This window comes from Ranitomeya imitator, chromosome 1, assembly GCF_032444005.1.
Source record: "Ranitomeya imitator isolate aRanImi1 chromosome 1, aRanImi1.pri, whole genome shotgun sequence".
NCBI lineage: Eukaryota > Metazoa > Chordata > Amphibia > Anura > Dendrobatidae > Ranitomeya > Ranitomeya imitator.
In genome coordinates this window covers 54,474,812-54,488,507 of record NC_091282.1, presented here as the reverse complement: position 1 = coordinate 54,488,507, position 13,696 = coordinate 54,474,812, and the positions used below count along the sequence as shown (strand labels likewise).

The 13,696-nt window shown below is 48.0% G+C and overlaps 1 protein-coding gene across 6 annotated transcripts in view; it reads left to right on the top strand.

The window, feature by feature from the left end:
- DYM (dymeclin) overlaps window positions 1–13,696 on the top strand; it is a 328,401-nt gene that overhangs the window by 12,976 nt on the left and 301,729 nt on the right. The window lies entirely within an intron of this gene.

Below are 13,696 nucleotides of genomic sequence, written 5' to 3'. Positions count from 1 at the left end.
GCAGTGCTCGGACACCTCCAGCAGTCCCATGGAGGCTGTGTGGATTGTCAGTGCTCGGACACCTCCAGCAGTCCCATGGAGGCTATGGATTGGTAGTGCTCGGACACCTCCAGCAGTCCCATGGAGGCTGTGTGGATTGTCAGTGCTCGGACACCTCCAGCAGTCCCATGGAGGCTATGGATTGGTAGTGCTCGGACACCTCCAGCAGTCCCATGGAGGCTATGGATTGGTAGTGCTCGGACACCTCCAGCAGTACCATGGAGGCTGTGTGGATTGTCAGTGCTCGGACACCTCCAGCAGTCCCATGGAGGCTATGGATTGGCAGTGCTCGGACACCTCCAGCAGTCCCATGGAGGCTATGGATTGGTAGTGCTCGGACACCTCCAGCAGTCCCATGGAGGCTGTGGATTGGTAGTGCTCGGACACCTCCAGCAGTCCCATGGAGGCTATGGATTGGCAGTGCTCGGACACCTCCAGCAGTCTCACGGAGGCTGTATGGATTGGCAGTGCTCGGACACCTCCAGCAGTCCCATGGAGACTGTATGGATTGACAGTGCTCGGACACCTCCAGCAGTCCCATGGAGGCTGTATGGATTGGCAGTGCTCGGACACCTCCAGCAGTCCCATGGAGACTGTATGGATTGGCAGTGCTCGGACACCTCCAGCAGTCCCATGGAGACTGTATGGATTGACAGTGCTCGGACACCTCCAGCAGTCCCACGGAGGCTGTATGGATTGGCAGTGCTCGGACACCTCCAGCAGTCCCATGGAGACTGTATGGATTGACAGTGCTCGGACACCTCCAGCAGTCCCACGGAGGCTGTATGGATTGGCAGTGCTCGGACACCTCCAGCAGTCTCATGGAGGCTGTATGGATTGGCAGTGCTCGGACACCTCCAGCAGTCCCACGGAGGCTGTATGGATTGGCAGTGCTCGGACACCTCCAGCAGTCCCATGGAGACTGTATGGATTGACAGTGCTTGGACACCTCCAGCAGTCCCACGGAGGCTGTATGGATTGACAGTGCTCGGACACCTCCAGCAGTCCCATGGAGACTGTATGGATTGACAGTGCTTGGACACCTCCAGCAGTCTCATGGAGGCTGTATGGATTGGCAGTGCTCGGACACCTCCAGCAGTCCCACGTAGACTGTATGGATTGGCAGTGCTCGGACACCTCCAGCAGTCCCACGGAGGCTGTATGGATTGGCAGTGCTCGGACACCTCCAGCAGTCCCACGGAGGCTGTATGGATTGGCAGTGCTCGGACACCTCCAGCAGTCCCACGTAGGCTGTATGGATTGGCAGTGCTCGGACACCTCCAGCAGTCCCACGGAGGCTGTATGGATTGGCAGTGCTCGGACACCTCCAGCAGTCCCACGGAGGCTGTATGGATTGGCAGTGCTCGGACACCTCCAGCAGTCCCACGGAGGCTGTATGGATTGGCAGTGCTCGGACACCTCCAGCAGTCTCATGGAGGCTGTATGGATTGGTAGTGCTCATGCTCTGCTGGCGCTGTTGTTCTCACGATCAATGGGACCCCCCCATATAGTCGTTTTGGGTATACAGTTCCTTGCAGACCTATGTTTGCTGACCCTGCACGCAGTCTCTCTTCTATTATCTGTTCTATGGTACACAACATCACCATTACACACTGAACGGGAAACCACTGGGTAAATCTGACAGGGAGAAGGACTTGGGGATCCTAGTTAATGATAAACTTACCTGGAGCAGCCAGTGCCAGGCAGCAGCTGCCAAGGCAAACAGGATCATGGGGTGCATTAAAAGAGGTCTGGATGGGGGCGTGGCCTAGCGAATAATGTGAGCGGACGTGCGACGGATCTCTCTCCCCGCACCGCTCCTAAAACTCACCTTTTGAAGGTGCCGCCGAACGCCGAAAACCGGGCAGAGAGGCACCGCAGGTCCCCAGCGTGAGGGAGAAAGCACCGGAGATAGCGAGCGGTGAGGAGCGGAGATGCCACGGCGAAAGCAGTCGGCGCCTGCAGCCGGCGCGAAAATCCGAGATGGCGCCGTGGCAGAGGAGGAGGCGGCCAGAGCCAGCTCTTCATACCGCTGGAGGTAATCGCCCGGCTGGAGCGATTTGCCCGCACGGAGGAGGGGGGTGCCCTGCTGCTGGATCCAGAGGGGCTAGGTGAGGAGGAAGCCCTGCAGAGGCAGAGGAGTGGAGGGGAAGATAATCCCAGTGAAGTGGAGGCGCAACGTTCCCCAGGGAGGGTGCAGGGAGTGCACAGTGCAGAAAATGTGACACCTGCTGCTAGCCCAGTGCAGACTAATGATTCTGATGAGGTGCAGCAGCCAAGTATGGGGGAACCAATGCTGCAGGACATTTTCTCTGTCGTTATACACTGCAAATCTGCTTTGGCCGCGCTGAATCTAAGGGTGGATGATTTAACAGTTGAAATGAAGTCCCTTAACTCTGCTATGCGTAAAGTGGAGAAAAGAGTGGAGGTGGTGGAGGAGCGTGTGGGCAGTGTGGAGGATCAGACAAACGAACTGTTAAAAAGAGAAAAGAAATACATTCAACGAATTGCAGAATTAGAATTCAAAACAGACGATTTGGAAAATCGATCTCGGAGAAACAACTTAAGAATAATCGGGGTGCCGGAGAAGGTGGAGGGAAACAACCCCACTGAATATATTGAGGCATGGCTTAAAAACTCGGTGGGAGGAGCAGGCCTTACCAACCATTTTTCGGTGGAGAGGGCTCATCGAGTCCTCACTCGTCCTCTGCCGCCTGGCTCTGCCCCTCGAGCTATACTGGCAAAAATTTTGGACTACCGGGATCGGGAAACCCTACTGAGGAAGGCTAGGCTCAGTGATGGCCTGAGCATAAATGGGAATCGGATCTCCATTTATCCGGACTACTCGGCATCGGTGCAGAAACTCAGAATGAAGTTTGGTGAAGTCAAGCGACGGCTCCGTGAACTGGACCTAAAATACTCAATGCTCTACCCAGCTAAGCTCAGGGTGGTGGCGCTGGACCGTGTTCAATTTTTTCAAAGTCCGGAGGAGGCGATGCAATGGCTGGACACTAACGCCAAGAAAATTGGCACTGATCGGAACCGTTGAGACTGATTCTGAAGATCTATAACTCTACTCGTTCTGCCTCTCTTTGGGGGAGGGGTTCTTTTTGAATGTGATTGATGTATTTAGACTAAATGCACCCAATGGTTACAGTATTGTGTTCGGCGGCGCAATGAATAGTTCATATTGGTCGCGGTGGGAGGGGGAGAGATGGACGGTAAAGGACTTAGTTCTAGGGTATATCAAGTGCTCTCAGTTCTCATATAGAGAAAGAAAGTTCGGAGTATCTGAGGTATTTTGAGTTTCAGATGGGGAAGGTTGGTTTAGTTGTTGGGGTGGGGGGTGGGGGGAGGAGGGCATTGGTGGAGACCTGGGGGAGACGGTTCTCATCTTTTATCTTCCTTTAAGGAAATGGGAGGGAATGTTAATATTATAAGTTGGAATGTTAGGGGGTTAGCGGATGCTACTAAGCGTGCGGCAATATTCCAGTACCTATTGAAACAGAGGCCCTCGGTGCCTGCAAGAAACTCATTTAGTGGAGGAAAAAGTTGATATGTTACAGAAGAGATGGGTGCGCAGGGCGTATCACTCGACATTCTCTAATTATGCAAGGGAGTGTCTGTTTTGATCCATACAAGTACTCCATTTGAGGAAGTTGAGGTAAAAACTGATAAAGATGGTCAATATGTCCTTTTAGTGTGTAAAATTTTTAATCGTTTGATTTGCATCGTTTCACTATATATACCCCCGCCGTATTCTGGTAAGAAAATTCAGGAGATTTTGGAGCATATGAGAGGATGGGTCGGGGTTCCCCTTCTGGTGGTGGGAGATGTGAACAACATTGCTGACGACCATTGGGATAAGAGTAATCACGCTCCGCTACGCAGGGACGGTAACGGCACTCCTTTTGGGAACTATCTTAGAGAAATAGGTTGGATTGACTTATGGCGGGTTCGCAATGTTAACCCCTCTGTGACCTTAGACGTACTATCACGTCGAGGTGCCCTGGGCTTATCTGACCCTGGACGGGATAGTACGTCATAGCCGATCGGCCGCGCTCACGGGGGGAGCGCGGCCGATCGCGGCCGGGTGTCAGCTGCTTATCGCAGCTGACATCCGGCACTATGTGCCAGGAGCGGTCACGGACCGCCCCCGGCACATTAACCCCTGGCACACCGCGATCAAAGATGATCGCGATGTGCCGGCGGTGCAGGGAAGCACCGCGCAGGGAGGGGGCTCCCTGCGGGCTTCCCTGAGACCCCCGGAGCAACGCGATGTGATCGCGTTGCTGCGAGGGTCTCACCTCCCTCCCTGCTCCCTCCAGCCCCGGATCCAAGATGGCCGCGGATCCGGGTCCTGCAGGGAGGGAGGTGGCTTCACAGAGCCTGCTCAGAGCAGGCACTGTGAAGGCTGCAGCGCTGCATGTCAGATCAGTGATCTGACAGAGTGCTGTGCAAACTGTCAGATCACTGATCTGTGATGTCCCCCCCGGGACAAAGTAAAAAAGTAAAAAACAATTTTTCCAAATGTGTAAAAAAAATAAAAAAAAATATTCCAAAATAATGAAAAAAAAAAAAAATATTATTCCCATAAATACATTTCTTCATCTAAATAAAAAAAAAACCAATAAAAGTACACATATTTAGTATCGCCGCGTCCGTAACGACCCGACCTATAAAACTGTCCCACTAGTTAACCCCTTCAGTAAACACCGTAAGAAAAAAAAAAAAAAAACGAGGCAAAAAACAACGCTTTATTATCATACCGCCGAACAAAAAGTGGAATAACACGCGATCAAAAGGACAGATATAAATAACCATGGTACCGCTGAAAGCGTCATATTGTCCCGCAAAAAAAGAGCCGCCATACAGCATCATCAGCAAAAAAATAAAAAAGTTATAGTCCTGAGAATAAAGCGATGCAAAAATAATTATTTTTTCTGTAAAATAGTTTTTATCGTATAAAAGCGCCAAACCATAAAAAAATGATATAAATGAGGTATCGCTGTAATCGTACTGACCCGAAGAATAAAACTGATTTATCAATTTTACCAAACGCGGAACGGTATAAACGCCTCCCCCAATAGAAATTCATGAATAGCTGGCTTTTGGTCATTCTTCCTCACAAAAATCGGAATAAAAAGCGATCAAAAAATGTCACGTGCCCAAAAATGTTTTCAATAAAAACGTCAACTCGTCCCGCAAAAAACAAGACCTCACATGACTCTGTGGACCAAAATATGGAAAAATTATAGCTCTCAAAATGTGGTATTGCAAAAAATATTTTTTGCAATAAAAAGGGTCTTTCAGTGTGTGACGGCTGCCAATCATAAAAATCCGCTAAAAAACTCGCTATAAAAGTAAATCAAACCCCCCTTCATCACCCCCTTAGTTAGGGAAAAATAAAAAAAAAATGTATTTATTTCCATTTTCCCATTAGGGCTAGGGTTAGGGCTAGGGTTAGGGCTAGGGCTAGGGTTAGGGCTAGGGTTAGGGCTAGGGTTAGGGTTAGGGCTAGGGTTAGGGCTAGGGTTAGGGCTAGGGTTGGGGCTACAGTTAGGGTTGGGGCTAAAGTTAGGGTTAGGGTTTAGATTACATTTACAGTTGGGAATAGGGTTGGGATTAGGGTTAGGGGTGTGTCAGGGTTAGAGGTGTGGTTAGGGTTACCGTTGGAATTAGGGTTAGGGGTGTGTTTAGATTAGGGTTTCAGTTATAATTGGGGGGTTTCCACTGTTTCGGCACATCAGGGGCTCTCCAAACACGACATGGCGTCCGATCTCAATTCCAGCCAATTCTGCGTTGAAAAAGTAAAACAGTGCTCCTTCCCTTCCGAGCTCTCCTGTGTGCCCAAACAGGGGTTTACCCCAACATATGGGGTATCAGCGTACTCAGGACAAATTGGACAACAACTTTTGTGGACCAATTTCTCCTGTTACCCTTGGGAAAATACAAAACTGGGGGCTAAAAAATAATTTTTGTGGGAAAACAAAAAGATTTTTTATTTTCACGGCTCTGCGTTATAAACAGTAGTGAAACACTTGGGGGTTCAAAGTTCTCACAACACATCTAGATAAGTTCATTGAGGGGTCTAGTTTCCAATATGGGGTCACTTGTGGGGGGTTTCTACTGTTTAGGTACATTAGGGGCTCTGCAAACGCAATGTGACGCCTGCAGACAAATCCATCTAAGTCTGCATTCCAAATGATGCTCCTTCCCTTCCGAGCCCTCCCATGCGCCCAAACGGTGGTTCCCCCCCACATATCAGGTATCAGCGTACTCAGGACAAATTGGACAACAACATTTAGGGTCCAATTTCTCCTGCTAACCTTGGAAAAATACAAAACTGGGGGCTAAAATATAATTTTTGTGGAAAAAAAAATATTTTTTATTTGCATGGCTCTGCGTTATAAACTGTAGTGAAATACTTGGGGGTTCAAAGCTCTCACAACACATCAAGATGAGTTCCTTAGGGGGTCTACTTTCCAAAATGGTGTCACTTGTGGGGGGTTTCTACTGTTTAGGTACATTAGGGGCTCTGCAAACGCAATGTGACGCCTGCAGACCATTCCATCTAAGTCTGCATTCCAAATGGCGCTCCTTCCCTTCCGAACCCTCCCATGCGCCCAAACGGTGGTTCCCCCATATGGGGTATCAGCGTACTCAGGACAAATTGGACAACAACTTTTGGGGTCCAATTTCTCCTGTTACCCTAGGGAAAATACAAAACTGGGGGCTAAAAAATAATTTTTGTGGGAAAAAAAATTTGTTTTATTTTTATGGCTCTGCATTATAAACTTCTGTGAAGCCCTTGGTGGGTCAAAGTGCTCACCACACATCCAGATAAGTTCCTTAGGGGGTCTACTAATTTTGCATTGAAAAGTCAAACGGCGCTCCTTCCCTTCCGAGCTCTCCCATGCGCCCAAACAGTGGTTTACTGCCACATATGGGGTATCAGCGTACTCGGGACAAATTGGACAACAACTTTTGAGGTCCAATTTCTTCTCTTACCCTTGGAAAAATAAAAAATTGGGGGCAAAAATATAATTTTTGTGAAAAAATATGATTTTTTATTTTTACGGTTCTGCATTATAAACTTCTGTGAAGCACTTGGTGGGTCAAAGTGCTCACCACACCTCTAGATAAGTTCCTTAGGGGGTCTACTTTCCAAAATGGTGTCACTTGTGGGGGGTTTCAATGTTTAGGCACATCAGTGGCTCTCCAAACGCAACATGGCGTCCCATCTCAATTCCTGTCAATTTTGCATTGAAAAGTCAAATAGCGCTCCTTCCCTTCCGAGCTCTCCCATGCGCCCAAACAGTGGTTTACTGCCACATATGGGGTATCAGCGTACTCAGGACAAATTGGACAACAACTTTTTGGGTCCAATTTCTCCTGTTACCCTTGGTAAAATAAAACAAATTGGAGCTGAAGTAAATTTTTTGTGTAAAAAAAGTTAAATGTTCATTTTTATTTAAACATTCCAAAAATTCCTATTAAACACCTGAAGGGTTAATAAACTTCTTGAATGTGGTTTTGAGCACCTTGAGGGGTGCAGTTTTTAGAATGGTGTCACACTTGGGCATTTTCTATCATATAGACCCCTCAAAATGACTTCAAATGAGACGTGGTCCCTAAAAAAAAATGGTGTTGTAAAAATGAGAAATTGCTGGTCAACTTTTAACCCTTATAACTCCCTAACAAAAAAAAAAATTGGTTCCAAAATTATGCTGATGTAAAGGAGACATGTGGGAAATGTTGCTTATTAAGTATTTTGTGTGACATATCTCTGTGATTTAATTGCATAAAAATTCAAAGTTTGAAAATTGCGAAATTTTCAAAATTTTCGCCAAATTTCCGTTTTTTTCACAAATAAACGCAGCTACTATCAAAGAAATTTTACCACTATCATGAAGTACAATATGTCACGAGAAAACAATGTCAGAATCACCAGGATCCGTTGAAGCGTTTCGGAGTTATAACCTCATAAAGGGACAGTGGTCAGAATTGTAAAAATTGGCCTGGTCATTGACGTGCAAACCACCCTTGGGGGTAAAGGGGTTAATACATAGTCTTACTCCTGTTACTCGACCACGTATGGTTCTATGTCTCGAATTGATGTCGCCTTGGGCAATGACGGGATGAACAAATTGTTAAGCGGGGTGGAATATAGTCCCAGGATTCTATCAGATCATAGTCCAGTTCAGGTCTCTTTAAAGTTATCAGAACAGGTTGGGTCACGGAAGATGGGATGGAAGGTTCACCCCTCCTGGCTACAGCTCCTGGATATGGAGAGGGTAGGGGCGGAGATAGAGGAGTTTTTTTAAGATTAACGATGGTAATGCAGAATGTCATATAGTATGGGACACTATGAAGGCGTATTTAAGGGGCATTCTGTTTTGGGACATTTCACAACACAAGACAAGGACTAGAGTACAGGATCAAGCTGTCCTGGAGGAACTGAAGGCAGCTGAGGTGGCATTGGGGGCCCATTGCACTAGGGAGTCTCAGAGTCGGATGAGGAAGGCTCAACAGGAGGTCAACCAACTATATTTGAGAAAGGCGGAGAGATTGCGGGCTTTTCAAAGAGCATCTTTCTATTCAGAGGGGGAAAAGGTGGGGCATTTACTTTCGGTAGTGGCGTCCGCACAGATGGATTCCTCGCATGTCTACTCCATTAAGACGGAGGATGGAACATTGGTTACTCGGGGGGAGCAAATTCTGGAAGTGTTTAGAAAATTCTATGATAAATTATATACTTCTAGTGTGGAGAGGGGGGCTGAGGACATGACGGGTTACTTGGAGGGGATTGACCTGCCTAGGTTGAGTAGAGAGGAATGTGAGGTGTTGGAGGAGCCGATTGGGGAGGAAGAATTGGGGGCCGCTTTGGCGGGTGTTGCTGGGGGTAAGGCTCCGGGGGCGGATGGTATTCCAGCTGAGGTTTATAAGGTACTGAAAGAAACTTTGTTGGCCAAACTGTCGGAGGTGTATAATAGCTCACTGGAAAGAGGGGAGCTACCTTTGTCAATGAGAGAGGCTATTGTGGTTGTTATCCCTAAAGCTGACAAGGACCCACAACTACCAGAATCCTATACACCAATCTCACTTCTGACGGCCGACAAAGATATTGGCAAAAGCTTTGGCAAATAGGTTGTCCAGGGTGATTGACAGACTGGTTCACCCGGATCAGTCAGGCTTTATGCCCAACAAATCAACGGCACTCAATCTGAGAAGGTTGTTTTTAAATTTGCAAATCCCTTCTGATAATGTCGGTAAACGAGTTGTGGTATCCTTGGACGCCCATAAGGCTTTTGATTGCGTGGAGTGGAGCTATCTGTGGTCAGTGCTGGAACGAATGGGGTTTGGACCTAAATTTATTTCCTGGGTGCGGCTGTTGTACTCTTCTCCAGTGGCCAAAATTAGAGTGAATGACGCTCTCTCCGAGACCTTTTCTTTGTCTAGGGGTACTAGACAGGGCTGCCCTCTGTCCCCGTTGCTCTTTGCCTTGGCGATGGAACCCCTTGCTGCGAAGATCAGAGGGTCCCGAGAGGTGAGGGGTTTTATGTACGGGGATGCAGAAGAAAAAGTAGCGTTATACGCTGATGATATTCTGCTTTTCTTGGAAGATTCTGAGGGGACCCTGGTTAGGGCGGAAGCCATTATTGAGGAATTCGGGAGTTACTCGGGCCTAAGGATCAATTGGGACAAATCTAATATGATGTTGATAGATGGGGATTGTGGCGTTGGTGGAGGGGGGGACTCTTTCACAAGGTTGAGGCTAGTTGATAAATTTAATTACTTGGGGATCCAGATCGCTCTCCCTTTGACTAGTTTTGAGGAGCTGAATTTGGCACCTCTTCTGCGTAAAATACGTACTAAGGTTCAGGCGTGGAAAAAGTTACATTTATCGGTAATCGGCAGGATAAACCTTATAAAGATGATTGTGATGCCGCAGCTACTTTATGTGCTGCACAACTCCCCTATATGGATATCGCAGAATAGATTTCGGAGGATTAGATCCTTGTTTGGCGAGCTGATTTGGGGTGGAAAGAGCCCCAGATTTAAACAGGAAACTCTACAAAGGCCAAAGACGGAGGGAGGGGTGGCATTGCCTAATCCGTGGTTGTATTTTTTGGCTTCACAGTGTCAGCATTTCAAGGGATGGGGAGATGTGTCAGGTGGGACACGGGCACCTTGCAGCCTGAGATCACTGATTGGGACGAAGGTATTAAGTGAGGGCCTGGAGGGGGGGGAAGGGGGGCATCCTTCATATGTTGTGGCAGTGCCCCAGGTTGTCCTCCTTCTGGGTGGTGGTGCTGAATAAAGTGGGACTGGCATACAGTTGCACTGTGCCGCGGGATCCTTTGGTATGTGTTTTGGGCTACGTGGAGGAGATTATAACTGATAAGTTGTACAAAATGGTTATTGCTAGACTGTTAGTTATTGCGCGTAAGTTGATCGCCAAGTTCTGGATTAGGGTAGAGCCACCAACAAGAAGAGACTTTATGAAGCAAGTGGACCATATTATCGCTTTGGAGAGGAGTATCTACGCTAAGAGAAACAAGATGGACCTCTTTGACAGGTTGTGGAATCCGTGGCTTGAATCAATGTGATCTAAATGACTTTGTTTCTGTTTTTTTGGGGGCCTTTTGCCCCATTGGGAGTATTATTGACAAGTCATCTTCCTTTTCTTGTACTTTTATGCATGATGTAGTAGGGACGGGCGACTCTTGACAGGTCTCTAGAGGGTGGGGGGAAGGGGGGTGGGAGTTTGGTTTGGGATTAAATAAGTTTTCTAAAAAAGTATTATACATTTGTATATTGCTGATAGCAAAGCATTCCTTTTTATTGTCTATGTACAATCTTTATGGTTTAATAAAAAATATCTGATTTAAAAAAAAAAAAAAAAAAAAGAGGTCTGGATACACATGATGAGAGCATTATACTGCCTCTGTACAAATCCCTAGTTAGACCGCACATGGAGTACTGTGTCCAGTTTTGGGCACCAGTGCTCAGGAAGGATATAATGGAACTAGAGAGAGTACAAAGGAGGGCAACAAAATTAATAAAGGGGATGGGAGAACTACAATACCCAGATAGATTAGCGAAATTAGGATTATTTAGTCTGGATAAAAGACGACTGAGGGGCAATCTAATAACCATGTATAAGTATATAAGGGGACAATACAAATATCTCGCTGAGGATCTGTTTATAACAAGGAAGGTGACGGGCACAAGGGGGCATTCTTTGCGTCTGGAGGAGAGAAGGTTTTTCCACCAACATAGAAGAGGATTCTTTACTGTTAGGGCGGTAAGAATCTGGAATTGCTTGCCTGAGGAGGTGGTGATGGCGAACTCAGTTGAGGGGTTCAAGAGAGGCCTGGATGTCTTCCTGGAGCAGAACAATATTGTATCATACAATTATTAGGTTCTGTAGAAGGACGTAGATCTGGGGATTTATTATGATGGAATATAGGCTGAACTGGATGGACAAATGTCTTTTTTCGGCCTTACTAACTATGTAACATTGAGGACATGTGGGAGGCTATGTAAGTCACGAGCATCCAGAGGCGGCACTTTTTAGTTTTGCACCCGCCACTCTTTCCGATGTCATCTGGTGACACAATGCCAGTATGGCACAGGGATGGCACCGCAGATGAGCAAGCGGGCAATGGATAGGACCATCCACCCGTGTAACTTGTGACGGTATGGGTTGGCAGGTGGCTGTGGCAGCCTGATGCCTAGTAGATGCCCAAGTCTTCCATGTCTTTAAGCTTCGTAAGCTTTATTAGCGGGGTCCCTCAAACATTAGATGTCTGAACCTGCCGATATCTGCTGGATTGGCGGACCACCCTATGCTTCCCATACCTCCGACATTGGGGCAGAAGGATCGCGCACTTCATATATTACTGCCCCATCCATTGTTCTCAGTGGGGTTAAGCTATTGTCAGGTGTTTGGCCGCGGCTTTTTCCTTTTTCCCTGTGGAAATCCTGAATCTTCCAAATCTGGAGAGGTAGCCGGCTTTCCTGTGCTGGTCGCCCATTAATGATTTCTTGTGGGAAACTTCTCTTTTTGTTTCAGCTTTGTTTTCTTTTTCTTCCAGTCTCATTAGTGTTGTGCTAGTGGCTCCTTAGGGATCACAGCGCTCTGTAGGTTTTCCCGTGAGGTCTGTATGGTAACCATTGTATAGATTCTGCACGTCCCACAGCGCTGGAGAATACTAGAGGGGTACTGACCGTGGATCAATGTCTATCGGGGGGGGGAAGGGGTTCGAGGACCCTGACTCGGTATATATGGGGGGTGGATGCGAGGACCGTGGACCAGTGTATATCGGGGGGTGCGAGGACCGTGGATCAGTGTATATCGGGGGGATGCGATGACCGTGGATCAGTGTATATCGGGGGGATGCGATGACCGTGGATCAGTGTATTTCGGGGGTGCGAGGACCGTGGATCAGTGTATATGGGGGGTGCAAGGACCGTGGATCAGTGTATATCGGGGGGATGCGATGACCGTGGATCAGTGTATATCGGGGGGATGCGATGACCGTGGATCAGTGTATATCGGGGGATGTGAGACCATGTATCAGTGTATATCGGGGGGGATGAGAGACCATGTATCAGTGTATATCGGGGGGATGCGATGACCGTGGATCAGTGTACTCGTATATCAGGGGATGCGACTCATGCGAGGACTGTGGATCAGTGTATATCGGGGGGATGCAAGGACCATGGATCAGTGTATATAGGGGAGGATGTGAGACCATGTATTGGTGTATATCAGGGGGATGCGAGGACCATGGATCAGTGTATATCGGGGGGATGCGACTCATGCGAGGAACGTGGATCAGTGTATATCGGGGGGTGCGAGGACCGTGGATCAGTGTATATCGGGGGATGCGACTCATGCGAGGACCATGGATCAGTGTATATCGGGGGGATGTGAGACCATGGATCAGTGTATATCGGGGGGGATGCGATGACCGTGGATCAGTGTATATCGGGGGGATGTGAGACCATGGATCAGTGTATATCGGGGGATGCGATGACCGTGGATCAGTGTATATCGGGGGGGATGCGACTCATGCGAGGACCGTGGATCAGTGTATGTCGGGGGATGCGAGGACCGTGGATCAGTGTATATTGGGGGATGTGAGGACCGTGGATCAGTGTATATTGGGGGATGCGAGGACCGTGGATCAGTGTATATCGGGGGATGTGAGGACTGTGGATCAGTGCATATCGGGGGGGGGGGATGGGGAAGGGTGTTCGAGGACTGTGGATCACTGTATAGTGGGGGGGGGGGGTTCAGATTACATGTTTTTTTTTTTTTTTGTTTTGTTTTTTTTTGTAAGATGCGGCAAAAAAACCGCAGTGGGTATGCACATGACACATAATCCCATGTGATCAGGTTGTAGCTGACACCCATGGGTACGGTCACTGACACATTTCTTGTGCCCTGGCCATCATGGTGTATAAATGACAGATGGGGTTAAAGAGGTTGTCCACAAAACCAGGCTGATTGCAGGCTCCTATGTTTCCCGAACCCCGCCAAGGAGCTGTAATCTGCAGGGAAGTCCGACTGTTAGTGAGTAATGTCTCTTCAGCGCCTCCACAGGTGAGCATTAGCATTACCTATTGGAATCAGTGGGCCGTC